The sequence below is a fragment of the Rattus norvegicus genome, chromosome X, assembly GCF_021556685.1.
Source record: "Rattus norvegicus strain SHRSP/BbbUtx chromosome X, alternate assembly SHRSP_T2T, whole genome shotgun sequence".
NCBI classification, from domain to species: domain Eukaryota; kingdom Metazoa; phylum Chordata; class Mammalia; order Rodentia; family Muridae; genus Rattus; species Rattus norvegicus.
This window is the reverse complement of record NC_141554.1, coordinates 39,282,018-39,309,396: the sequence shown is the minus strand read 5'-3', so window position 1 is coordinate 39,309,396 and position 27,379 is coordinate 39,282,018. Positions and strand designations below refer to the sequence as shown.

Below are 27,379 nucleotides of genomic sequence, written 5' to 3'. Positions count from 1 at the left end.
TAGCCCAGTTGTTGTTATTATCTTCATTTGTTTCTTAGACGGGGTCTCCTATATCCCAGGCCTCATGTAGCCCAGGTTGCCCTCAAGCTCACAGTGTAGTTGTGATGGTCAATACTGATTGTCAATATGACAAGATCTAGAATCATCCATGAGGGAGCTTCTAGGCACACTTGAAAGAGATTTTCTTGATTGCCTTAATTGGCATGAGAAGGCCCACCCTAATTGTGGAGAGTGCTTTCTGTCAGCAGCCCACGTGTAATATGGTCTGAGGCAGAGGATGCTTTGTTTTTTTGGTTGTTGTTGTTTTGTTTTGTTGCCTCTTTGCCTTTTCGTCTTGCTGCCCAGTTCATCTGTCCTGTTGGCATTTAGACTGGTGAATTCATCTACCCTGTTCATGTTTTGCTGACAAGAATGTCGTCAGTCCTGTTCCCGCTGCTTCTGCCTCTGTTGCTGCCACTCTCTCCTGTCATTAGAACTCAGCTTGTTTGGCTTTGCAATATGAATTAAAGCCCAGTGGCCTGTCCTCAGCTCCAGACTGGAATCACTAAGGCAGTAGATTGTATCTCTTCAGTGTGAGGACCACTAGTGTTGGACTACCCAGACCATGTTATGTAAGCCAATGGAATACTCATCCCTATTTTAAAAAAGAATATTTTTAATAGGTATAGGTGTCTTGCCTGCATGTGTATTTATGCACCATGAGTCAGAGCTCCTGGGACTGGAGCTATGGATGGTTCTGAGGCCCCATGTAGGTGCTGGGAATAAGAACTAGGGTATTGGGGTTGGGGATTTAGCTCAGTGGTAGAGCGCTTGCCTAGCAAGCACAAGGCCTTGGGTTCGGTCCTCAGCTCCAAAAAAAAAAAAAAAAGAACTAGGGTATTAAGCATTGAACTATCCCTCCAGACCACCCCCCAATATATACTCATTCTGTCAGTCTGTTGACAAACCTCTCTCTCCAAAACTACATACATTACATTACAATTCATAACCATAGCAAAATTATAGCCATGAAGTAGTAATGAAAATAATTTTATGAGTGGGTTTAGCACAACATGAGGAACTGTATTAAAGGGTCAAACAAAGCATTAGGATGGTTGAGAACCACTGCTCTAGAAGGAAGAGGAGGAGGTGCAGTCACACAATACCCGGCAGAGGGCAGGTGGCTGGGTGGTTAGTGTCTGATCTGAGCGGCAGCGCTCCAGTCCCTGGTGGACTCATCTGCCTCTGTCTCTTTAACATGAGAGGAAGCGATGAGAAGGGGTGGAAAATGGCAGAGCTGCAGATGTTACTAGAGAACCATTGCTCTAGAGAAAGCTTCAGTAATATAGTACCCAAGGGTGACCTTGGGTTTCTCATTGAACTGGCTCCACAAGACTCTGGAACGTCACTGGAAAGGACCTCACACCATGATCCCGACCACACCTATGGCTGTTAAGGCAGACGGCATCAGGACGTGGATACACACCACTCCCACATTAAGCCTGCTAGAAAAGAGGACCCAACAGTTGAGGTCCACAGGAATGATGGAAGGTCACCCCATACCCTGTTGATCCTCTGAAATTGCTTGCTCCCATGCTTCTGATCCTGCTTGCCGGCTGCTTACTCTTTGCTGCACCAGCCACTAGCCCCCTTACTATCTGTGTCCTCCAAGAGGGTGATGCAACAACCTTGTCGTCAAGTTCAAAATGGCCAGCAAGAAGGCTGTTTGGATTGCCAGTTCTTAACTCCTCTGCCACCGGACTACCACAGAACTGTTGGTTACTGGACAAGAAGTCTGCATTGGAAATAAGGTACCCCCAGACAATTCCCACCTCTGCAACTGCACTGTAACCCTTACTGTTGCAGGACATATGCTGCCCCCAGAGAATGCTTGGTGGGCTTGTACCTTGGGGCTTACTCCATGCATTTATGGCCTGGTTTGTAAATGACTGAGAATTTTTGTGTTCTAGTTCAGCCTGTACCTAGAATGACCTATTACTCTGGTGGGAATGTCATCAACCACCTAGCACCTCCAAACAATCAGGTTAAAAGGGTGGCCATTTCCACTGTGTTACTAGGACATAGAGCTGGCTGGAGCTGCTAGTGTAGGGGCCTCAGAAACATCTCGAGGATTTGAGATGGCCCATTACTGAAAGGGCCTTAGGGTCTTAGGGTTTCTTTTTTTTTTCTTTTTTTTTCTTTTCTTTCTTTCTTTCTTTTTTTTTTTTTTTGCTGTAAACAGACACCATGACCAAGACAAGTCTTACAAGGACAGCATTTAACTGGGGCTGACTTACAGGTTCAGAGGTTCAGTCCATTATAATCAAGGCAGGAACATGGCAGCATCCAGGCAGGCATGGTGCAGGAGGAGCTGGGAGTTCTACATTTTCATCTAGAGGCTACTAGTGGAAGACTGGCTTTCAGGCAGCTAGGATGAGGGTTTTAAGCCCACACCCACAGTGACACACCTACTCCAACAAGGTCACACACTTCCTAATAGTGCCACTCCCTGGGCCAAGCATATACAAACCATCACATTCCACTCCCTAGCACCCATAGACTTGTTCAAACACATGAGTCTATTGGGGCTGTACCTACCCATAGCATAATGCAAAATAATTCCAAAGCCCCCATAGTCTACAGCAGTCCCAGCAATATTAAAAGTCCAAAGTTCAAAGTCTTTTCTGAGATTCATCCAATCACTAAACTATAACCCCAAAGCAAGGGAGGAAAGCAGCCGCGCAAACTCCAAACTGCTCTTGAGTTCTGACGTCAAAGCGGTCTTCAGATCTCCAGCTCCTTTTTCATCCTTGTTGACTACAATACACTTCTTTCTCCTCTTAGCAGTTTTCCTCAGCAGATAGCCCATGGCTCTGGCATCTTGAACATCTTGGGGTCTCCAAGGCAACTTCAGCTTCACAGCTTCTTGTTCCAATGTCTGGAATCTACACATGATCTGGGCTCCTCCAAAGGGCTGGTGTCACTTCTTCATCTCTGCCCTCTGTAGCATTTTAAGCTCAGGTTGATCCACTCCACTGCTGCTGCTGTTCTTAGTGGTCATCCCATGGGACTGGCCTCTCCAATACACTGGGGTTTCCATTGCAACTAGACTGCACCTGTAAGCCTCTATAGGCTCTCTTCATAGTGCCAAGTCTCGACTCCTTTGCATGACCCCTTCAGTCCTGGGCCATTAACTGCAAGTGAGGCTGTACCTTCACCAATGGCCTTCCATGGCCTCTCACAATGTCAAGTCTCAGCTGCTCTTCATGGCCCCCTTATACCTTTAAAACCAGTATCACCTGGGTGACTCTTACACATTACCAAATAAAGCTGCTGCAGCAGGTACAACCTTGGCTATCTCTGGAACACAGCTTCTTTGTGCTCTCAGAAAACACTCCCCAGAAGGTATCACCTCACCTCAGTGATGTCTCTTTGCCTTTACATACTATCTGAGTCTCGGGTGTCATTCTTCAGCAAATCATGGATCCTTGCATTAGTATGTGTCTGTATGATGTGTTTTGTATATGTGGCCATGTGTGTGTCACAGCAAATATGTTGAGGTCAAAGGACAGCTTATGGGAATTGGTTCTCTCTTTACACCATGGGTTTCAGGGATTTGATTCAGGTCATCAGGCTTGTTTAGCAAGTGTGTTTACCATCTTGCCAGGCCTATCAATCATTCATATATATATATATATATATACATATATATATATACATATATATATATAATGTGTGTGTGTGTGTGCGCACACGCGCATGTGTGAATGTGTGAATGTGAGAAGTGGAAACTTAAGGGTTCTTTGGAGAGTCAGTTGTGTTGGATGGCGCTTTGCTGGGGTAAACACATGAAGGAACGTTGCACTGAAGTAGACACAGGTGAAAGACTAAGGCAGACTCGTAAAGGAACGTTTCACTGTAGCAGACACAGGAGAAAGGATGTTCTGCTAAAGCAAGCACAAGAAAGGAGACGTGATGAAGGATTCTTCCATAAGGACATGCATGTATTGGTTTACCCTACAATGCATAGATGAGCTCCATTGTCAGGACTCCACAGTCTGGTGATATACCTCAGTTTCTTGCCACTTCCATAGACTCAGCTGACTGGCAGAGTGATGTCAGCTGAGACAGACTCACATGCTGAGGCAAGACACAGGTGAGGCAAGGCCCATGGAGGGAGTATAAAAGGACTCATGAAGGCTCGTGATGGAGATTGAACTTGGCTTGCTTGTGTGACACTTGGTCTCTAGTCTTTGCTTCCCTGAGAGAGACATAGTCGAGAACTTCTCCTGGTGTCCCTCCTGGTCCCTCCTGCTAACTTGCGCTGAAGCTAAGGCCTGGCTCTCTGCTAGGTCATACCACCACTGTTGATTTGTGTTTACTACTGAACTGAACTGCTGGTATATCCGTGAAGTGAGTGGATCAAGCTGCTGCTGCTAACCTGTGAGCTGAACTGCTGATTTCCAGACAATACAGATGGGAATCGCTCCAAAGAACCTTTCTAAACAGGTCCACTTCCGCCATATACTTTCTTTCCCAATACCTCTGGTGGGTGGTGAGTTATAAGGGAGGTTAAAGGGTTTAAAAATTTAGTGTTTAATGATGATTAAAAGTAGACATTGAAAAAATTAAAGTTACATGTCGGGGAGGGGAGGGTATGGCTATAGCCAGCTGGGGATTCGAACTCAGGTTCACTTTCCATTTATTTATTTATTTATTTATTTATTTATTTATTTATTTATGCTTCAGCTGTTGTTTATTGACAGTCAGGTGGGCACTAGCGCAACAGGACTTGAATACAAGGTTGCACTGAATACAAGGTGGAGAATGGAGTGTCTGCCGTGACAGCAGTGGATGCACTGGGGGGTTGGGGGGGGGCAAAGCTGTTGGGAAAGCAAATTAGGGCCAGGGCCAAAAATCATCTACACCGGAACCCTGGGCCCCACGCCCTCAACCCTGCTCTTGCTGTCTCCTGACTCCAGGCCAGGGCTGGGAATTCTCTGGACAACTTTCTACAAGAGCATAGTACACAGAGATGATGCTGCCCTTTTGTGATAAAGTCAGAGGGTTTCCAATCCTGCATTCCTCCTTCACCTTTGGCTCAGGTAGGGCCATAAAAATTACCTGGTCTCGGGGCTGGAGCGATGACTCAGAGGTTAAGAGCACTGACTGCTCTCCCAGCAACCACATGGTGGCTCACAACCATCCATAATGGGATCTGATGCCTTCTTCTGGTGTGTCTGAAGACAGCTACACTAGCTGCAGTGTATTCACATGCATTAAATAAATTAATTAATTAAAAGAAATAGCTGGGCTCTATCGTATGTTTCAGACATCAATTTTCCCTGGTGTCCCAGCCCACCAGCGCCACACTATGGTCCAGAGTGAGTACTACAAGCATTGCTGGATTAATGGAAAGGACAGGGGAGGGGAAGGGACGGGGGCTAGAAAAGGGGCTCCAGAAGGTCCTCAAGGTACAGGCACTACATGCATGGTGTTGGTGAAGCCAGAGCCAGGGCGCCACCTGGCCGGCACAATGACCATATCTTCCTTGTTGTAGAAGCCTTGGGTCTTGTCAACATTCATGGCCAAGTTCAGAGCCAGCAGTTCCATGCCGCCATGACTGACACCTACTTTCCTGGAGCACGCCCAGCAACACTGGCATCATTTGTACCATTGGCCCTGCTTCCCGGTCTATGGAGATGCTGAAGGAGATGATTAAGTCTGGAATGAATGCGGCTTGGCTGAATTTCTCTCATGGAACCCATGAGTACCATGCAGAGACCATCATGAATGTCCATGCAGCCCAGAAAGCTTTGCATCTGATCCCATTCTCTACCGTCCCATTTTGGTGGCTCTGGACACAAAGGGACCTGAGATCCCCACTGGACTCATCAAGGGCAGCGGTACTGCAGAGTTGGAGCTGAGGAAGGGAGCCACTCTGAAGATCACCCTGGACAACGCCTACATGGAGAAGTGGGACGAGAGCATCCTCTGGCTGGACTATAAGAACATCTGCAAGGTGGTGGAGGTGGGCAGTAAGATCAACGTGGACGATGGACTCATTTTGCTGCGGGTGAAGGAGAAAGGTGCTGACTTTCTGGAGACAGAGGTGGAGAAGGTGGCTCCTTAGGCAGCAAGAAGCGGGTGAGCCTGTCCAGAGCTGCTGTGGACCTTCCCGCTGTGTGAAAAGAGGACATCTAGGATCTGAAGTTTGGGGTGGAGCCGGATGTAGACACGGTGTTTGTGTATTTTATTTTAATGTTTTATTTACATACTTTAATATGCAGCAAGGACAGGGTGGGGACCTGGTAGTCACTGGGTTCTGGGACAGCCAGGGCTCTGCAGAGATTTTTTTTTTCAAGATTTATTTATTTTATGTATGTGAGCACACTGTCAATGCTCTTAACTACTGAATCATCGTGCCAGCTCCCTCCTTTTCTTTTCTTTTTTTTTTATTATTGTCAATAAATTTTTATTTAAGTGGTTGGTTTGATTTCTTTGCTGTCCATCCAGGCACTCTGAAAATAGCCCTTTCTCAAGGGCATCCAGTTGTGCTTTTTAGCCCTGCATAATAAGAACATGGGAGTAATGGGATGAGTAGTCAGTATTCTAGAACCATCTACATATAAAGTAACAACTGGATAAAGATTTGCTCAAAAAATGTTCCCAGGGGTTGGGGATTTAGCTCAGTGGTAGAGCGCTTGCCTAGGAAGTGCAAGGCCCTGGGTTCCGTCCCCAGCTCAAAAAAAAAAAAAAGTTCCCAAATGGAAAACCTAATGGGAATTTCCTTTTCTTTTTTTTAAAGGCACTATTCTATTGCAGTTAGTTTTAGTTGTTAACTTGAAACACCTACTAGGAAGGCCTCTCAATTCATGATTCGCCTCCATTAGGTTGGTCTCTGAGCATGTTGATAAGGCATTTTCTTAACTGTTAATTGATGTAGGAGGACCTAGCCCCTTGTGGATGGCGTCATCCCTGGACAGATAGGCCAGGACTGTATAAGAAAGGTAGCTAAGCAAGCCAGTAAGTGCTGCACTAGCTAGCTTTATGTCAAGTTGGTACCAGGAGAGGGGGTATTGCTGTCCTAGACCTGATGGTGTTTTTGAGAGGATTGTGGAAGGACTTTGGAACTTTGGGCTAGAAAAGTCATTGAGTATTGAAAGCTTGGTGATCTGCTCTGTGGTAGCTTGGAAGATAAGAAAGTTGAGAGTGGTACAGACTGTGGTGGCCTGGTTTATGAAGTTTCAGAGAGATGCAAAGACCACTGGGCTTTTGGTGTGGTTCTGTGGTTCTGGTTAACTGGGGCTGAAGAACCAGCTGTGGCTGACAAGATACTAGAACCTCCAAAGTGAAACCTTTGCTTTGCTGGAGCTGAGGTATTAATGGTGATTGGGAAGGGACCAGTGTCCTTGAGGTGAAATCTTCTGGAAAGTGTTTCCTGATAGCACACAGAAGCTGTGTTCCATACCTGGCCAAAGTTGTGTCTTGTGTGTCAGCTGAACTTGGTGGTGTAAGAGTCACCCAGGTGGTGCTGGCTTAGAAGGTGTGAAGGGTGAGGAGAGCAGCTGAGGCTTGGCACCACGAAGAGAGCCGAGGAGAAGCTATCAGTGAAAGGGCAGCCCAGTTGCAGTAAGGGACCCCAACAGTTTTGGAGAGCTAGTGCTTTGGGATGACTACCAAGAACAGCAGTAACAATGGAGTAGAGCCAGCCAGAACCTAGAAGAAAAATTATGTGTGCAGCCAAAGGCAGAGGTGAAGTGACACAAGACCCTTAACAGAGCCCAGAAAATCGTGAGTGAATCCCAGGCAATTGGACATTAAGTTATTTACATTGTTGTTCAGTTTTCTTTTGTTCAGATTGTGACGGTTCCCTGGTCCTTCACTGTTGAAGAAAGTATTTAACTTTCATTTTTACAGGAGCTCAAGGTTGAGAGACCTTGAACTTTTGAAAGAGATTTGGATTTTTAAAGAAATTGGATGTTTTAGAGACTGAACTTTTAATGTGTTTGAACTTGTAATGACTGGGACTTTTAAAGTTATTTATGTTTTGGCCAGGCAGTGGTGGCGCACACCTTTAATCCTAGCACTTGGGAAGCAGAGGCAGATGGATCTCTGTAAGTTCAAACCCAGTCTGGTCTACAGAGTAAGTTCCAAAACAGTCAGAGCCACATAGAGAAACCCTATTTCAAAAAAATTGTTTTATATTGTAATATTAATACTCCATCTTGGGGATAAATGAGCAAGAAAAGATCGCAATTGAAAAGTGATGTTTGTGTGTCAAGTTGAAAAGGGGCCATTTGTACTGGCTAGTTTTCTTTTTTTCTTTTTTTTTCTTTTTTTCGGAGCTGGGGACCGAACCCAGGGCCTTGCGCTTCCTAGGCAAGCGCTCTACCACTGAGCTAAATCCCCAACCCCTGTACTGGCTAGTTTTATGTCAACTTGATACAAGCTAAAGTCATCAGAGGAAGTCTCAATTGAGAAAAATGCTTCTATAAGATTCAGCTCTAGGGCATTTTCTTAATTAGTGACTGATGAAGAGTGGTCCACCTCATTCTAGGTGAAGCCACCCCAGGCTTATGATTGTGGGTTCTATAAGAAGCAGGCTGAGCAAACCATGGGGAGCAAGCCAGTAAGCAGCACCCCTCTTGAAGGCACTGAGGTAGCAGAATAAACTCCCTTTTGTTCTCTTTTTTTGAAAGCGCTCTACCACTGAGCTAAATCCCCAACCCCGAAAGCAAATTCTTTTAATGAGAATTCAGGATTAAATTTTAGAGAGACCCAAGGTCATATTTCCATTCAGAAACTTGATAGAAAAATATTTAATTTGAGCTGTTATTAGCAGGTGGCAGGAGCCACCTTCAAATGAATCTTCAAATAGGAAAACACTGTTTCACCACCTGTTGGGGATAAGTTGCAAATGGAATAATTCAGTGTGGTTTGTAGCTATTTTGATGACTATCTCTCTGGGATCCTTTCCCATAACCACTTGCTGATGGCTATAATCACCATATACATAGTAGTAGTTGTAACCAGTGTAGTTATAATCAAAACCACTGTAACCTTGGCTGCTATAGCCAAAATTGCCATAGACTTGAGTCCAATAGTTACTACATCCCTGGTTCCAGTTTTGACTGGGGCCACCTCCTCTTCCACGAGCTCTTCCTGCAAACCCTCCTCTAGATCCCTACTGCTGCTGTTTCGGATACCGTTCCCTTACCATGGCTACTTTTATTTCACATTTACTAAGACCAACATTGTGGTATTTCTTTCTTTTTTTCTTTTTTTTTCTTTTTTTTTTTTTCCGGAGCTGGGGACTGAACCCAGGGCCTTGTGCTTCCTAGGCAAGCGCTCTACCACTGAGCTAAATCCCCAACCCCCCTTGTGGTATTCTTCTCCATTGTCTTCACTGGCTTCTCATCCTTAAAGGTAATAAAACAGAACCACGCCTCTTATTGGTCTTGCCCATAGGGAGCTCTATGGATTCAACCTCACCCAAACCACCAAAGTACCTTTACTTTCTCTTTATGTGTGTCTAGAGAAAGGCCACCAATAAAAATTTTTTGACGGGCTCTTTTGTTTTCATGGGTTTGGCCATTTTAGGATCAATGACTTTCCCATTCAATTTATGTTCTTTCTGATCTATGACCTTATCTACACTCTCTGACATTTTAAATAGCACAAAGTCAATTCTCGTGATCGCCCTGTGATAGGATCTAACTTCAGAGTGCAGTCTACAGTGTCACCAAATTTGGAAAAGTAGTCCTTGAGAACTTTGTGGTGTCCCAGCTAAGGCCTCCTATAAACATTTTCCAATCTTCCCAATATGCCATCGATGCTTGAGTGTGTCCTGGGGAGGAGCTTGAATGGCCTTCATCCTCCCAGTGTTGATCTTGGCACCCTCAGCTTCCTTGGTGTACCTCAGAGCCAACCATGCTCCCGCTCTACCTCTCAAGGCACACAAGACAAGGCACATGTGCCTCTCTCCAGCCAGTCCTCCTCGCCTCCCACTCTGTGTCCCCAGCTACACTAAAAAAGATTTAGTAGGAGCGGTTACTCTTGCCTCCTCCTCCCTTTAATGGCATGGCTGCTGACCACCTAAAATGGCCCTCCATTTGGTTCTCAAGACCCCATTCTAAGTTTTCTTGCCCTTAGAGAGGTATGGCCCCCACCCTTGAGGTCTGAGAAGAATCACAAAATGTCCCTGGCAGTAGCAAAATAGACACAGCAGCTACAGCTAGCTGCTAACAGTAACCTTAGAAAACAAGTCGTTCCCAGGCCAAGACAGTCCTTTTTTGATGCAGGCTCCCTCCTTATGGTTTAACCAGATGCTGTAAACCAAATAGCTTGAAGGCCAACATTCCTTTACCTCTCATGTAATGCCTAGGGTTGGAAACCTCTGCTTGCAGTTTTTTCCTTTACAAACGCCCTTCACCTAGACCTGGGGGTCACTCTCCTATCCTGTTGGATCAGGAAGGTCTTTGGCCCAAGCTCAAGAGCTTGAATAAAGACTCTCATGTACTTGCATCAGAGTTGTGGTTCCTGTTGGTCTCTCTGTGGGTTTTTGCAATCTGAGTACAACACTCTAGCTTCTGCACCTGTTCCTGCCTCCAGGTTCCCACCCTTTGTGAGTGCCTGCTCTCTCCACTGTTGATGATGAACTGTTGTTTTGTTTTTGTTTTTCTAGATGAGAGTTTCTCTGTATAGCCCTGGCTATCCTGGAACTCCCTCTGTAGACCAGGCTGGCCTTGAACATAGAGATCTGCCTGTCTTTGCCTCCTGAGTGCTGGGATTAAAGGCCTATGCCAACACTGCTGGTGATGAACAGTTATATGAGAATTGTCGGGGTTTCTGAATCCACTTGACCTTACCAAGTCTGGTGGCATGGTCCAATGTCCCACAGTGAGTGAATAAACCCCCTCTTTCCCAAGTTGCCTTTGCTCATGGCAATTCATCACAATAGTAACCCCAAGACTGCTGTGTTCCTCTGTTGGTATCTGCTTCCAGCTCCTGTCCTGAGTTGCTGCCTTGGCTGCCCTGGAATGGACTGTAAACCAAATAAATCGTTTCCTCATTCAAGTTGCTTTTGGTCAGGGTTTAATCATGGCAACAGAGAACCAAACTAAGACAGGCAGAGTCTCACGATAGCCCAGGTATCATGTAGCACAGGCTGGCTTGGAATTTACTCTGTATTCAAGAAAGAACTTGAACTTGGGATTTTTCTGCCCTACTTCCCAAGTATTGAGATTACAGGCGTGTTCCACCATAGCCTGTACATCTGTGCTTCAGATGGATCCCAGGGTTTCCTGAGTGTTAGGCAAACATTCTACCAAGCAATCTACATCTCTAGTCCAACATTTGGTCTCTTGATCTTTACTGTGGCTTCCAGAGCATTCTTTTTATTCTTGGTTAGACTGAGGACATACTTTAGAGGTAGAACACTTGCTGAGCACGTGTAAGGCCATGGCTTTAATCTCTAGCATAGAAAATATAAGGGGTTGGGGATTTAGCTCAGTGGTAGAGCGCTTGCCTAGGAAACGCAAGGCCCTGGGTTCGGTCCCCAGCTCCGAAAAAAAGAACCAAAAAAAAAAAAAAAAAAAAAGAAAATATACAAAATAGTGTTGAGATAGTTTCTACAATTTCCTTTTAAAAATCCTCCATTTATGTACATGTGTGTGCACCTGTCTGCATGTGTGCCCTGTGCACGCAGGGCTGACAGATGCCAGAATATGACATCAGATCCTCTGGAATGAGAATTACAATTTTGAGCTGCTTGATGTGGGTATGGGGAACTGAACTTAGGTCCTCTGCAAGAGCAGCAAGTGCTCTTAACCACCAAGTCATCCTTTTTTAAAAAGTATTTATTTGTTAGTACATTGTAACTGTCTTCAGATACACCAGAAGAGGGCATCAGATCTCATTACAGATGGTTGTGAGCCACCATGTGGTTGCTGGGATTTGAACTCAGGACCTCAGGAAGAGCAGTCAGTGCTTTTAACCACTGAGCTATCTCTCCAGCCCCTGCCCCCCACCCATCCTTTCAGACTCAGATTGTCTACTTTTCAAAAAAAGCATTTAAACAAAATCAGTCTGCTTGCTCCACACATCCATTCCTCACATTCCTATGCAAAGGCCACTATTTTTATTTTTATTTTAATTTTCAAGTTTTTTATGTCTATAGGTATCTTGTCTGCATGTGTGCCTGTGTACCACATTTGTGCAGTGCCCAAGGAGCTCAGAAGAGGGTATCAGTTCTCGTGTGAGCTGCTATGTATTTGCTGGAAATTGAACCCACTTCCTTTGCAAGAGCAGCCAGTGCTCTTCACTAACTGCTGCTGGTGTCTCTCCAGCCCTTCTTTTCACTTCTTTGGAAGTCGTCATTTCAACTTGCTGTTATATTTGTTGCCACAAATACATTGTTTATAGTTTAAGATCTCATTTAGTCCATACTGTCCTCCAATTCAACTACATAGTGAGGATGACCACGGCCATTTAATATTCCTGCCTCTACCTCGACATTGCTGGGATTACAGGTGTTTACCACACTTTCCCCCCTTTCTCCCTCCCATCCTTTTTTTCGTTTTTGTTCTGTGAATTGAACTTTGGGCTTTATGTATACTAGATAAGCACTTTACCACTGAACTATATACACAACTTTTGCTTGTTTTGACAGGGTCTTGATATGTAGCCCACACTATGTTTAGAATGCATACCTTCTTGCTGCAGGTTTCTGAGTGCTGCTATACCATTACCTAATAACCTTTTCAAACCTTTTATTTGGTAGTGGTATTGGAACATATGTCTGTGACAGCACTGACAGAGTTCACAGATGATCTGACCTGGCTGTGGAACTCCACAGTCCCAATATTCAGTTGAGCTCAACTCAACATGAATGAGAAAGAGGCCGGGGAGCTGATCCAGCAGCAGGCTTCACACCAGCACTCCCTGGATGATGAGAGGCTGCTGTTAATCTTGGATTCCCCTTCATCTTTCAGAAGCAATGATCTGCCAGGCTCAGTTTATAGTGGAGTCTCACTGATGCCTTCCACAAATGCAACAACAGTGTCTGAGTCCAGGTTCCCAACACTGTCTCCCACCATAACCTCCTTGACACATGGACTGCTACCTGTACACGCCTTCCTCTGAGGCTCAGGCTATGTCTCCCTTTATGGGTCAGATGTTGAACCCCAGTGATCCTTGTAGCTTTTATATATCCCCTCTTGAATTCCAGGTATTTCAGACTTTTAAAAAAACATTTATTTCATGTATATGCATATGCTGTTGCTAACACAGCATTAGAGGGCACCAGATTCCATTACAGATGGTTGTGAGCCACCACCTGGTTGCTGGGACTTGAACTCAGGACCTCTGGAAGAGCAGTTAGTGCTCTTAACCACTGAGCCATCTCTCCAGCCCCAGACGTTTTTTTATTGGTTACTTTATTTATTTACATTTCAAATGTCCCACTTCCTGGTTTCCTCTCAACAAACCCCCACATTCCACCCTCCCTCCTCTTTGCCTCTATGAGGGTGCTCCCCCAGCCACCCACCTATTCTTGCCTCACCACTGTAGCATCCCCTTACACTGGGGTTTTGAGCTTCCACAGGACCAAGGGCCTCTCCTCCCATTGATGCCTGACATATGAAGCTTTGCTACATATGCAGCTGGAGTCATGAGTCTGTCCATGTGCACTCTTTGGTTGGTGGTTTAGTTCCTGAGTGCTCTAAGTGGTCAGGTTCGTTGATATTGTTTTATCTACAGTGTTGCAAACCCTTTTAGTTCCTTCACTCTTTTCTCTAACTCCTCCATTGGGGACCCCATGCTCAGTCCAATGTTTGGTTGTAAGCATTCTCATCTGTATTAGTAAAGCTCTGGCACGGCCTCTCAGGAGACACCCATATCAGGTTGTCAGCAATCACTTTTGGCATCAGCAATAGTGTCTGGGTTTGGTATCTGAATATGAGTTGGATCCCCAGGTGGGGCACTCTCTGGATGGCCTTTCCTTCAGTGTCTGCTCCATTTTTTTGTCCCTGCATTTCCTTTAGATAGGAACAATTCTGGGTTAAAAATTTTTATTGGTGGGCTGGAGAGATGGCTCAGCGGTTAAGAGCACTGACTGCTCTTCCAGAGGTCCTGAGTTCAATTCCCAGCAACCACATGGTGGCTTACAACCATCTGGGATCCAGTGGGATCTGATGCCCTCTTCTGGTGTGTCTGAAGACAGCTACAGTGTGCTCACATACATGAAATAAATAAAATCTTTAAAAAAATTTTTTTATTGGTTATTTTATTTATTTACATTTCAAATGTTATTTCCCTTCCCAGTTTCCCCTCCACCACCCCTTATCCGCTCATCTCTGAGTTAAAATTTCCGAAATGGGTGGATGTCCCCATCCCTCAACTAGGGGACTGCCAATCTACTGGAGATGGTTTCTACAGGTTCTATTTCCCCTTTGTTGGGTATTTTGGCTAATTTCATCTCCATTGGGTCCTGGCAGCCCTTCGCATCCCTGACATCTGGGACTTTCTAGTGGCTATCCCCAGTTCCCCATCCCCCCTACATATTTCTGTTCAATTTCCTGGCCCTCTATACTTCTCTCCTGTCTCTTCTCATACCTGATTCTGCCCCCTCTGTCTTCCCTCCCCCTTCTCTCTCCCTCTCAGGTCCCTCCCTCTACCTCCTGTGACTATTCTGTTCTCTCTTCTAAGTAGGATTGAAGCATCTACACTTTGGTTTTCCTTCTTAAGCTTCATATGGTCTGTGGATTGTGTCTTGGGTAATCTGAGCTTTTGGGCTAATATCCATTTATTTTTATTTTTTCTTTTTGGTTCTTTTTTTTTGGAGCTGGGGACCGAGCCCAGGGCCTTGTGCTTCCTAGGCAAGCGCTCTACCACTGAGCTAAATCCCCAACCCCTAATATCCATTTATGACTGAGTACATACCATGTGTGTTTTTTCATGATTGGGTTACCTCACTTAGGTTCCATCCATTTGCCTATGAATTTCATGAAGTCATTGTTTTTGATAGCTGAGTAGTACTCCATTGTGTACATGTACCACATTTTCTGTATCCATTCCTCTGTTGAAGGGCATCTGGGTTCTTTCCAGCTTCTGGCTATCACAAACAAGGCCACTAAGAACATAGTGGAGCACGCCTCTGTGGCATGGTGGGGCATCTTTTGGGTATATTCCCAAGAGTGGTATTCCTGGGTCTTCAGATAGATCTATTTCCAATTTTCTGAGGAACCTCCAGACTGATTTCCAGAATGGTTTTACCAGTCTGAAATCCCACCAACAATGGAGGAGTGTTCCTCTTTCTCCACATCCTCGCCAGCATCTGCTGTCACCTGAGTTTTTGATCTTAGCCATTCTCACTGGTGTGAGGTGAAATCTCAGGGTTGTTTTGATTTGCATTTCCCTGATGACTAAGGATGTTGAACATTTCTTTAGGTACTTCTCATCTTTCAGACTTTAAAATCTCAATATTGCTTGTCAGCCTCTCAGACTGCCGGAAAGTCACCATCTTACCTAAGCAGCTCATAACTACTTCACAGAATACAGAAGACTCCAGGGTCCAAGGAGGGGCACCCACAGTTACAAAATAACACTTGTGCCAATATGGCGACTGGAGAGATGCTGATACCCAGCCTCCCGACCTTCAGAGACACTCCAGTCTACAGGCAAGAAGCCCTACAAATGCTTTTGGAAAGACTGTACAGAACCTTTCCTCCATCTGACATATGAACAACATATGTGGTCACATGTTGTATGTCAACCACATGTCATAAGTGTAGGCAACGTTTCATGGGAGTGCACCACTATTGCCTGAAACCTCAAAAGATGCACCAAGAGGTGGTAGGATCCCAACAGTGGACAGATGATGGTTCTTTTGCTGCTGGTCAAGGGCATTATAAGGGTCACTCTTTTTACTAGCCTAGGATCCTGCTGCCTCTGAACCAGCTCATCTCCTTGGTAGGAAAAGGGGTTAGACTTAAATGGAGATAGGCAAATTAGGAAGGTGTGATAAAGCCCAAAAATAAAGCTCTAGACTCCCATCAGGGACTCCTCATAAATGCTGTCTCCAGTATTCTGCCTCCCAGGTACCAATCAGTTAGCCAGTTGGGAAGCTAGAGAACAGAGATAGATGGCTTTCTTTAAAAGGCACTGGTGTCACTCCCCAGATTCACAAGTCCTGTTCTGTAAAATCCATATTCTTCACCTGGCCTTCCACATTTTCCAGAGCTAGGTTAGGTACAAAACCAGGAGAGTATCATTCACTACCAATATAATCTCAGAAATGGACTTTGAATACCTTGTCTTATTTCTTCTTCTAGAAGAAAAAACACTGACCCGTTTAGGACACATCATATGTGCCATCAGAATGTCCTTGGCACTGACTATCCACATGTTCAAAGTTTGTCTCTGCAAGAGCAACAGGCTCCATTTCCAGTCGTGTGTGTGTGTGTGTGTGTGTGTGTGTGTGTGTGTGTGTGTGTGTGTGTGTGATCTGTAGTGTGCTTGTTTGTGCATTTTAGAGCTGCACTGGATGAGGACATTGGGTATCTTTTATCTCCACCTACCTTATTCCTTTGAGGCAGGAGCTTTCTGAACCTGGAGCTAGTAGTGCTTCTGGCTTTGTTACCCTACAGTGCTGTGACTACAATTGTACAGAGACTACACCAGGCTTGTTATGTGGGTGTGGGAATTCAAACTCGGGTCCTCGAGGTTGCATAGCAAGCTTGTCCAACCACTGAGCATCTCTCTAGATCCTAAGCTCTGCTTTTTCCTTTACTTCTGTTGGACTTTGTTTTCTGTTAGTTTGTTGGGAGTTGCATATGTGTTTGAGCATACTCACCTCTATCATAGGCACTGTTTGCTAGGTGGCTTGGGAAATAGGAAGACATTACACTAGGGATGACAAGAAAAACCTCCAGTGTAACTTCCTTTCCTCCACATAGCTCAAGTACTTGAACCACCTAGGTCCAGGGCACAGATTTTCATTATTTAGGTGTGTTTTACGTGTGTGTGTGTGTGTGTGTGTGTGTGTGTGTGTGTGTGTAGGGGTGTGGCCTGGAAGGTGCATTGATCCTCCCGTCTCAACCCCTGCTTGTGGGATGATTATGGACACACACAAACATCAGCATAAACATTCTGTATTACACTTGGCTATTTGGTGCATTTGTATATATGGAGACATTTGTATGTCAGAGTACATACATACAGGTCAGAGGACAGCTTATGAAAGTCACTTTTCTTCTTCCATCGTATAGGGTCCCAGAGATTGAACTCAAATCTTTAGGCTTGCCAGCAAACATCTTTTTTTTTTTTTTGGTTCTTTTTTTCGGAGCTGGGGACCGAACCCAGGGCCTTGCGCTTCCTAGGTAAGCGCTCTACCACTGAGCTAAATCCCCAGCCCCCGCCAGCAAACATCTTTACTCATGAAACTATCTTGTCAGCCCCCATTTTTCCTTTCTTCCTTTCCTTTCCTTCTTCCTCTCTCCCTCCCTCCTTGCCCCTTCTCCCCCAACCCCTTTTGAGACAAGGTTTCCCTTTATCTGAAACTCAGTATGAAGACCAGGTTGGTCTCAAACTCTTAGAGATCTGCCTGCTTCTGCCTCTAGAATGTTGGGATTAAAGCTGTGTATACTACATCAGGCTTTTGGCCCCTCTTACTCTCTCACTCTCTCAGTTGTATTTTGATGTGTCCTGGCCTGGGACTCCCTATGTAGACCAGGCTGGCCTTGAACTTGTGACAATGCTTCTATATCTGTCTCAGGGAGCTGGGATCATAGACTTGAGCCACTAATACCTGACCAAAACTGAACATTTTTTCCCTTGCACTAGGGATTAAATACAGGCCCTTGCTTGTGGTGGACAGGCAAGGACCCTACCACGGTGCTACATCCTTAGCAAATGTAGACATTTCTACAAGTATAAAAAAGAAGTTTTATAAAATGCATAGTTGCTGTTAACACCTTGGGCATGCCGTTCAAGGCTTGTTGTTGAGGTTGTGTGTGTGTGTATGTGTGTGTTTTGTTTTTTACCTTGCTGGGGAACTGAGGTTCTGGCGTTTAATTTTTTAATTTTACGTGTATACAAGATATCCTCCAACTTCCACACATGTGCCATGGTATGTGAATTTTTTTAAAAGTAATTTTATATGTATGTTCTTGAGTGTATGCAGGTATGTCATGTACATGTAGGAATCCATAGAGGTCAGAAGAGATGGTGGATCTCCAGGAGCTGCCTTGTTGGTGCTGGGAACAGAATGTGGATCCCTCTGTATGAACAGGGGGTGCTCTTAACCAGTCCCATGGATATTACTAAATATAAATGTGAAGCAAGCACATGCTTTAGCCTCCTGCATGCTGGGATTAAAGGCATAGAGTTTTGTTTTGATGCTGGAGATTAAACCCAGTGCTTTCTGAAAGTTTAGCACCAATTGAGCCATTGAGCCATTTTAAGCACTTAATATAATTGTTCCTCTCAAATCATTGTCAGGGTGACACAGGCCTTTAATCACAGCACTTGGGAGGCAGAGGCAAGGCAGAACTCTGAGTTTGGTCTAGCGAGTTCCAGGAAAGCCAGGGATACATAGAGACTTTGTCTTTAAAACAATCTAACTTTATTTTCCAGAAAGATTCTGTATTGGGCCTTGCTTTGGTAGGCTAGCCTCAGTCATACATGGGGCAGTAACTTTAATAGGAAAGGCAATAACTCAGGTCTCCAGTTACATAATCATGACACAGTGCAAGCAATTGAGTTTTACATTAGCAGCTGTAGGTTTCCTTCAGTGTATGCTTTGGAAGGCTAAACTTTAGACATTTGAGTGGGAAGTGTGCTGCAAATGTTGGTCTGTTTGCCATCACCTTCAATGGACCTGGAGGAACAGTTCTACCTGGCAATTGTGTTTCCAGAGTTCTTTGACTATTACGAACCCCTCAGGACCTACAGATCATTTGTGTTTGGCCAAAGGTTTCTGGGGCAGGTGACAAGTTTGAGCCAGAACTGTTACGAATAGTGTGGCAGATATTCTTTTCCTTGTTTGGAGTAACTATTACCTTCTCATCTCAATTTCTTCATTCTATATGATACAGCTCTCTCTTTTTTTCTAAACATGTACTATATATAATATGTATATTTAAATTTTTTTTTCCGGAGTGGAGCTGGGGACTGAACCCAGGGCCTTGCACTTCCTAGGCAAGCGCTCTACCACTGAGCTAAATCCCCAACCCCAATATGTATATTTAAAAAGTACTCCTTTGAGGGGTTGGGAATTTAGCTCAGTGGTAGAGCGCTTGCCTAGGAAGCGCAAGGCCCTGGGTTCGGTCCCCAGCTCCGCTCCGAAAGAAAAGAACCAAAAAAAAAAAAAAAGTACTCCTTTGGGCTGGAGAGATGGCTCAGTGGTTAAGAGCACTGGCTGCTCTTCCAAAGGTCCTGAGTTCAATTCCCAGCAATCACATGGTGGCTCACAGCCATCTGTAATTAGATCCAATTCCCTCTTCTGGTATGTCCGAAGATACATAAAATAAATAAAATATTTTAAAAAAACAAATTTTTAGGGGCTGGAGAGATGATATAGTGGTTAAGAACACTTTTTCGCTCTTGCATAGGTTCAGTTCCCAGCACCCACATCAGGTAGTTCACAACTGGCTGCAACTCCAGCTCCAGGAGACCTGATACCTTCTTCTGGTCTCTGTGGGCACTGTACTCACATGCACAAACTAACATAGAGACACACATAAAAATAAAAATAAAAATCTTACTTAAAGAATATGGACTGTTTCATGAACTGTGGTGTTATTGGACAGGGACCATGCTCATGTTCTCTGCCTTGTTCCAATCTTTAGTGTATGTGCTGCTAAACAAGCACTCTTAAGTTTTGTTTTTAGATAGTCTGGCTAAGTTGTCCTGGCTGGTTTTTGAACTCCCTATGTAGCCCAGTCTGTCTTTGAATTTGTGATCCTCTAGTCTATGCCCTCCAAGTTTCTGGGACTGCAGGTGTGTACTTCCAGCAGTGTATACATAGTGAATGCCTTTTTATAGTAGCTATGTCCATTTTAAACTAACCACACAGCTTGGTTTTGCCTGCATTTGAAGTTTGTGTATGTGATGTCATTCTGTCTTTTTAAGTCCTACTTAACATTTTTGGTGTGTATGTTTTTGAGACAAAGCCTCATCATGTCTTGTAACTCACTACGTAGAGCAGGTTGGTCTTTTTTTTTTTTTTTCTTTTCTTTTTTCCGGAGCTGGGGACCGAACCCAGGGCCTTGCGCTTGCTAGGCAAGCGCTCTACCACTGAGCCAAATCCCCAACCCTGAGCAGGTTGGTCTTGAACTCACAGTGTAAGGTCCGAATTGAACCTCTTCCAGGATCTCTTGAATGAGACTCATGGAGGAAGTGATTGACGCAAAAGCAAGAGGAGTTTAATTTCGACATGTTGGGGTCATCCCACTTCAAGGGGAGATGACCCTGAGCAGACTTTTAATAGAGAGTTATATACCTTGCAAACAATTGGGGCAGACTTTTCACAATGGTAACTAGGCAGGGTACAATGCACATTTGGTGGAGTGAAACAACTTTCAGATCGACTCAGTGTACCATTCAAGACTTTCCAAAGTGTGTGTGGGGTGTCGGTTAGAAGCCACAGGTAGCTTTGTGTGACAGTTTGGCTTGTAGCTGTTCCAGGAACAAAAACAGCTTTTTTCTTCCAGGAAGGGAGGGGTCCTTGTGCTTGGAGGTTTGTGATGGGAATTTTCCCACTGGCCCCAGATTGACCCCAACTCTGGGTCTTTCAACAGAAATGTACCACAATTCCTGGTACCGGATTTTATTTTTTACTTTTCAAAATAGCACTTTGGGGGTTGGGGATTTAGCTCAGTGGTAGAGCGCTTGCCTAGGAAGCGCAAGGCCCTGGGTTCGGTCCCCAGCTCCGGAAAAAAAAAAAAGAACCAAAATAGCACTTTGGTCACTTTGGTGTTACATGCCTGTAATCCTAGCACTTAGAGGCATAGGCAGCAGGATTATAAGTTCAAACACAGCCTGGGCTATATAGAATTTTTGAGGTCAGAATGGGCTATATGCGATTATATCTTAAAAAAAACAAATCAAACAATATAGTGTGTGTGTGTGTGTGTGTGTGTGTGTGTGTGTGTGCGTGTGCGTTGAGATGATCTTTTGTAGTTCAAGTTGAAAGTTGACCAGGAATTATATACTCCAGGGTGGCTTCCAATTTGAGGCAATCCTCCTATCTCAGCCTACCTTTGCCTACTGAACCATAGGATTACAGGCATGCTCCACCATGCCTGGTTCTGCCTAGATTATGCTTATGAGAATTGAGCTTGTTCCCATCACTGTGTGCAGCTGTTTGCTTTTGGCATTCCATGGTAAAAATCATAGTGTAATTATGACTCTATTCTACTGGTGATAGACTTTGTGTTTGGATGCAGACTGAGGTCATTAGAACATCACCACTGTGAACATGGTTACACATGCCATCCAGTACACCTGCCACAGAATAGATTTGTCTTTAACTTTACTACATAGTTATTCTCTTAGGTGATTATAGTTTATTATATTTAGTTATATAAATATTCTTATTTATATAGTTATTATTATTATAGTTATTATATTTATTTATAGTTTTATAGTCCCCAAAAGAGGAATTGTTGGTCCAAGAGAGGTACATATTCAACTTTCCATTTAAATAGTTCCAGTATTGGGCTGGAGAGATGACTCAGCGGTTAGGAGCACTGGCTGCTCTTCTAAAGGTCCTGAGTTCAATTCCCAGCAACTACATGGTGGCTCACAGCCATCTCTACTGGAATTTGATGTTCCCTTCCAGTGTGTCTGAAGACAGCTACTTATATAAATAAAATTAACATTCAGAGTTTCAGTATTAACTTTTCCCAAAGAGAAATCCCCCGATTTTTCTTATCACCAGCAGAATATCAAATATTCTTGTCATTTCACATACTGAGTTACCTTTTTTTTTTTAAAAGTTGCGTTCATCCTGTTTGTATTGAGTTATCATGTGCTTGTGGAGGGCAGAGGTTCTCTTCTCCCATGTGAGTCCTGATAGTTGAACTCAGGTTGACAGGCTCGGTGGCAAGTGCCTTTATCTTCTGAGACATTCGATTGGGCCACTTAGTCACTTTTGCTATTTTTACACTTAATATTTTGACTGTGGTAGGTGTACATTTCACTTTTCCATCTATACTGCCTTCCTGCTGTCTGGAGACGCTGAATAGTTTTACTTTCCCAATTACAATAGTTTGTGTGTGTGTGTGTGTGTGTGTGTGTGTGTGTGTGTGTGTGTGTAGGGAGAGGGAGGTGCACATTTATGTTGAGTCTGGAATTCAACCTCAGGTGTCATTCCCCAGGCAACATTCATTCACTTTGTTATCTGAGATGGGTTCTCTCACATACTGGGAGCTGGCAAGGAGACTAGGCTGCTGGCCAGTGAGCCCCAAGGATCCTCCTGTCTCCATTCCCACAGCAGTAATGTTAAACAGTATGCCATCATGCCCAGGTCTTTTAGTTTTTTTTTATTGTTGGGGCAGGGACTGCTTTTTTGAGACTAGGCCTTATTATGTAGCCCTGGTTGGTATGGAACTAAGTAGTCTGGGTTGATCTCAAACTCAGAGATCCACCTGCCTCTCTCTGTCTTGTGTGTGCTAGGATTAAAGGTGTGCAAGGTGTGCTTCACCATACCTTGTTCATGCTCAGTTTTTTTTTATGTGGGTTCTAGGGATTAAGTCCAGGTCCTCATGTTTGTAACTGAACGCTATCTCCCAGACATGATCTTCTTTTATTTGTTTAATGGATAGTTTTTTTTTTAATTTTTTTCTTTTTTTTGGAGCTCTGGTTGTCCTTTAACTCACTATGTACACCGTGCTGTCCTGGAACTCACAGAGATCTGCCTGCTTATGTCTTCTGAGTGCTGGGGTATCTTTAATTTGAATAAATGTATTTGAACAGGCTCTCCTGTGGCCCAGATTGGAATAGAATTTGCTATGTCTTAAAAAAGTTACCTTGAACTTCTGATCTTCCTGCTGGGATTACAGGTATATGCTACCACACCCTGCTTATGTGATGCTGGGTGTCAAACCTAGACTTCATACTTGCTAGGCAAGTACTCTACCAACTGAGCTACATCTCCACCTCCCTGTCCCCCAACTTTTTTAAAACAGTGTTTCACTGTGTAAGGCAGGTTTCCTTGGAACTGGTTTTCCTTCTACCTAAGCAACCTTAGTTAGGGTTTCTATTGCTGTAAAGAGGCACCATGACCATGGCACCTCTTATAAAGGAAAACAATTTACTTGGGGCTGGCTTACGACTCAGAGGTTTAGTCCATTATTATTCGGGTGGGAAGTATGGTAGTATGTAGACAGACATAGTGCTGGAGAAGTGGATGAGAGTTCTACATCTGGATCTGCAGGCAGCATGAAGAGTGACACTGGGCCTGGATTAAGCATTTGTTAAACCTCAAAGCTCACCCCTAGTGGCACACCTCCTCTAGCAAGGCCCTGTCTCCTAATGCCACTCCCTATGAGCCTATGTGGGCCATTTTTATTCAAAGCACACACTACCCGAGTGCTAGGTTATTTATAAACATTTGCTACCTCACTTAGACCTGTTTTTTTTCTCCTACCTTTGTCAAAAGTAGAGATGGCTCAGTAGTTAAGAATACTTACACTTTTAGAGGAGTGAAGTTTGGTTCCCAACACCCACACGGTAGCTCAGAACCATCTGTAACTCTAGTTCCAGAGAACTCAATGCCCATTTCTGGCTTTCTTGGATACAAGACACATATGTGGTGCCGGTATACTCACAAGCAAAATACACAAAATTGCCTTTTAGGCTAGCCTGGGCTAAAGAGTTAAATCCTGTCTAAAAGGGAAAAAACAACTAAAAAAATCAACGATACACATAGTTGTAGAAGTCAAATCACACAAAGCTTTTAAAACAGAGCTGTAACATTGTCTTCCCTGGAATTCTCAGCCCCCTGGAGCCATTTCACCTCTTAGCTTCTCTGTTTCACCCTTGGTTTTCCTCTTTGGATTTCAGTGGAGTCAGTAAGTGGCTATTCCAACATCATGTAGCTATAAAAGTATAGGGACAGAAGCAGTGTGCCTCCAGAATTCCTAAGCCTTTTTAGGCTTCAGAACAAAAAATCTTGCCTGCTGTAGCTGGCTCCAGATTTTTTTTCACTCACTCTTTCTTTTTTTCTTTTTTGGTTGGTGACCCATCCTCCAACCTACATCGTCTCTTCTCCCTTTACTGCCATATATTGGGGGTCTGTAAGTGGAGATAAATGCATACGCTTACCTTTTTGGAGTAGAGAGCTTGCCTGGCATGTACAAGGCCCTGGGTATGGTTTCCTAATAACGGTGTTGCAAAAATCAACCTCTCCTTTAAAAAATGAAATTATATGTATGTCTTGCTAGCATTCCTGTGTGGATGACAGAAGAAGCCAGAAGACGGTGTTGGATTGCCTGGAACTAGACTTCTAGGTGGTTGTGAGCTGCCCAACTTGGGTGCTAGCATTGTCTGGAAGAGCAGCAAATGTTCTCAACTGCTGAGCCTTCTGTCCAGCCCCAACCCCCTACCCCACTGGATAATGAGCCTTTCCTTTAATGGCTGAGTCATCTCTCCAGCCACTCTCCCCACTTTAAACATGGTTTCTTGGATCCGAACTAGGGTTCTTTAACTGTTTTTTGTTTTTTTTTCAAGATGGGGCGGGGGTGGTTCTCTGTGTAGCTTTGGCTGCCCTGGAACTTGCTCTGTAGATCAGGCTGGCCTTGAACTCAGGAAGATTCACCTGACTCTGTCTCTGGAGTGCTGGGATTAAAGGTGTACGGCCCTACTGCCTGGCTCTTGCCATTGCTTTCCCACTGAACCATGTCTTCAGCTCCAACAAACTCCTTTAAAAATGGAACCAAGTATGGGTGGGAGGAGAGGGCTGGGGATGGACTTGAAGAAACATTGCATACATATATGAAATTATCAAACGAGAAAATATTCTAAAACAAAAAAGAAAATAGGTGTGCCGTCTACTGTATGAAATGTTTTGGTGGCTCTGGGGATTGAACTCCGTACATTATACATGTTAGGCAAGCGGGGTTGGGGATTTAGCTCAGTGGTAGAGCGCTTGCCTAGCAAGCGCAAGGCCCTGGGTTCGGTCCCCAGCTCTGAAACACAAACAAACAAACAAACAAACAAAACATGTTAGGCAAGCACCATATTATTGGCTGAAATCCTTTTAAAATAGGCCCTTTTATTTGTTGAATGGATCTTAGGAATCATATGACTCAACCAATTAATTTGATTGCTATAGGGGACACTGGTATCCTGGTTCAAGGATGCCTCTTGAATTACTACTTAAGTCTCTTTTTTCCAGCCCATGTTCTATCCAGGTTGCCCATAAGAATGATTTATGGAGTTTTTGACAATGTATGGCTACACATGGGGCTAGTTTATTTCATACTTCTCCCAGAGGGCCCTGCAAGCTAATAATGCCTGACTGCCCAGGTGGCTTCTATTGTGCAGCCACCAAGCATGACCACCTTCGTGTAGATTCACTGGCTGCTCTGTTTTCTGAGACATGGTCTGTCTATAGAGCCCTACTTGTTCTGTAGACCAGGGTGGCCTTGGAACTTAGAAATCCACCTGCCTTCTGCTTCCCAAGTGCTGGGATTAAATGTGTGCACCACCACGCCTCGCCTACATTTATTACTGTTTTTTTTTTCTTTCTTTTTTTCGGAGCTGGGGACCGAACCCAGGGCCTTGCGCTTGCTAGGCAAGCGCTCTACCACTGAGCTAAATCCCCAACCCCCATTTATTACTTTTTATTTATGTATATGAATGCTCTATCTGCATATACACCTGCATGCTAGAAGAGGGCATCAGATCTCATTACAGGTGGTTGTGAGCCACCATGTGGTTGCTGGGAATTGAATTCAGGATCTCTCTTAAGAGTTGAGAGCCAGTGCTCTTAACTGCTCAGCCACCCCACCAGCACCCTTACATTTAAGTCTCACTACATTGTCCAGGCTGGCCTGGAAGTCACTATGTGGAGCAAGTGACTTCAGCCTTACAGATTTTCTACTTCAAAAGAGAATTTCCATTTGTTTCTGTTTTCAATTCCTTGAGTTAGGATTTCACATAGCCCAGGTTGGCCTTGAATCACTATTAAGTTATGGCTATCTTGAACCTGATTTTATTACTTCTACCTTTCAAATACTGAGATTACAGGCAAGTACAACCATGCCATGGGAGTGAAGGGGAGAATATGGGGCTGAAATGATGGCTCAGTGGTTAAGGAGCACTCACTGCTCTTCCAAAGAGGATCCAGGTTCCATTAAAATCATCCACATAGCAATTCACAATATCTGTAACTCCAGATCTAGGTGATCCAACACCTTCCAGCTTCCTCAGGCACTGCATTCAAGTAGGTGCATGGAAATAAATACCCAGGCTTATTTTTCTTTCCTTTCTGAAACCTTTGCTTTTTTTGTGTTTATTCATCAGTAAGAATTTTAGTGTAGGGGGCTGGAGAGATGGCTCAGTGGACTGCTCTTCCAGAGGTCCTGACTTCAATTCCCAACAACCACATGGTGGCTCACAATCATCTGTAATGAGTTCTGATACCCTCTTCGGGTGTGCCTGAAGATAGCTAAATTGTACTCATAATAAATGATAAAATGAGTACATATTTATGAAAAGAAATTTTAGTGAAAGCTGGGTATAGTGGTGTACTTTTCCTCCCAACACTTGGGAGGCAAAGACAAGTTGATTTCTTCCGTTTGATGATAGGCTGTTCTACATATTGACCTCAAGGCCAGCTAAAGCTACATAGTGAGAGCCTGTCTTTAAAAGCCCAAAATTAAGCTGGGCATTGTGATGCACCTTTACTCTCAGCACCCAAGAGGCCTTTACAAGGTGATCTCTTTGAGTTCAAAACCAGTCTGATCTCCATAGAGTTCCAAGACAGCCAGAGTTACATAGTAAGACCCTGTCTCAAAATGTGTGTGTATTTGTGTATGTATGTGTGTATATGTGTGTGCGTGCATGTTAGTGCATGCATGTGTATACATGTATTAAGAACCAGGCATTCATTATGCCTGGTTATATTTAGAATTCTTACCTGCTTAAAATTATTTTAATATATTCATTTTTATTTACCAAATTAAAAAAATATCACTCAAGGCAGAAGCAGAGGCATGAGGATTAAGTTTGAGGACTATAGGAGACCGTCTCCAAACCAAACCCAAACGAGCATGTTTTACTTTAGTAGGGTGGTTTCTGATGTAAGTGGGAATCCTTTCTATTGGGTTAATGGCCTCAGAGAATACTCATATTCAGTGCTAAAATGAAGTGACATGAAGTGAGGTAGTCT

General features: G+C 44.1%; 1 long non-coding RNA gene, 1 other non-coding gene and 1 pseudogene across 2 annotated transcripts; 1 reads left to right on the top strand and 2 right to left on the bottom strand.

Annotated features, from left to right (window-relative positions):
* The first annotated feature begins 4,172 nt into the window (after window positions 1–4,172).
* On the top strand, window positions 4,173–6,466 carry LOC147998199 (uncharacterized). Its single transcript, XR_015646968.1, has 3 exons — window positions 4,173–4,488; window positions 4,962–5,084; window positions 5,540–6,466. It is a non-coding gene; the product is annotated as an uncharacterized LOC147998199 (long non-coding RNA).
* A 2,411-nt stretch (window positions 6,467–8,877) lies between these two features.
* On the bottom strand, window positions 8,878–9,955 carry Hnrnpd-ps1 (heterogeneous nuclear ribonucleoprotein D, pseudogene 1; annotated as a pseudogene).
* Window positions 9,956–19,748: 9,793 nt separating this feature from the next.
* On the bottom strand, window positions 19,749–19,852 carry LOC120099424 (U6 spliceosomal RNA). Its single transcript, XR_015647277.1, has one exon. It is a non-coding gene; the product is annotated as a U6 spliceosomal RNA (small nuclear RNA).
* Window positions 19,853–27,379: the final 7,527 nt, after the last annotated feature.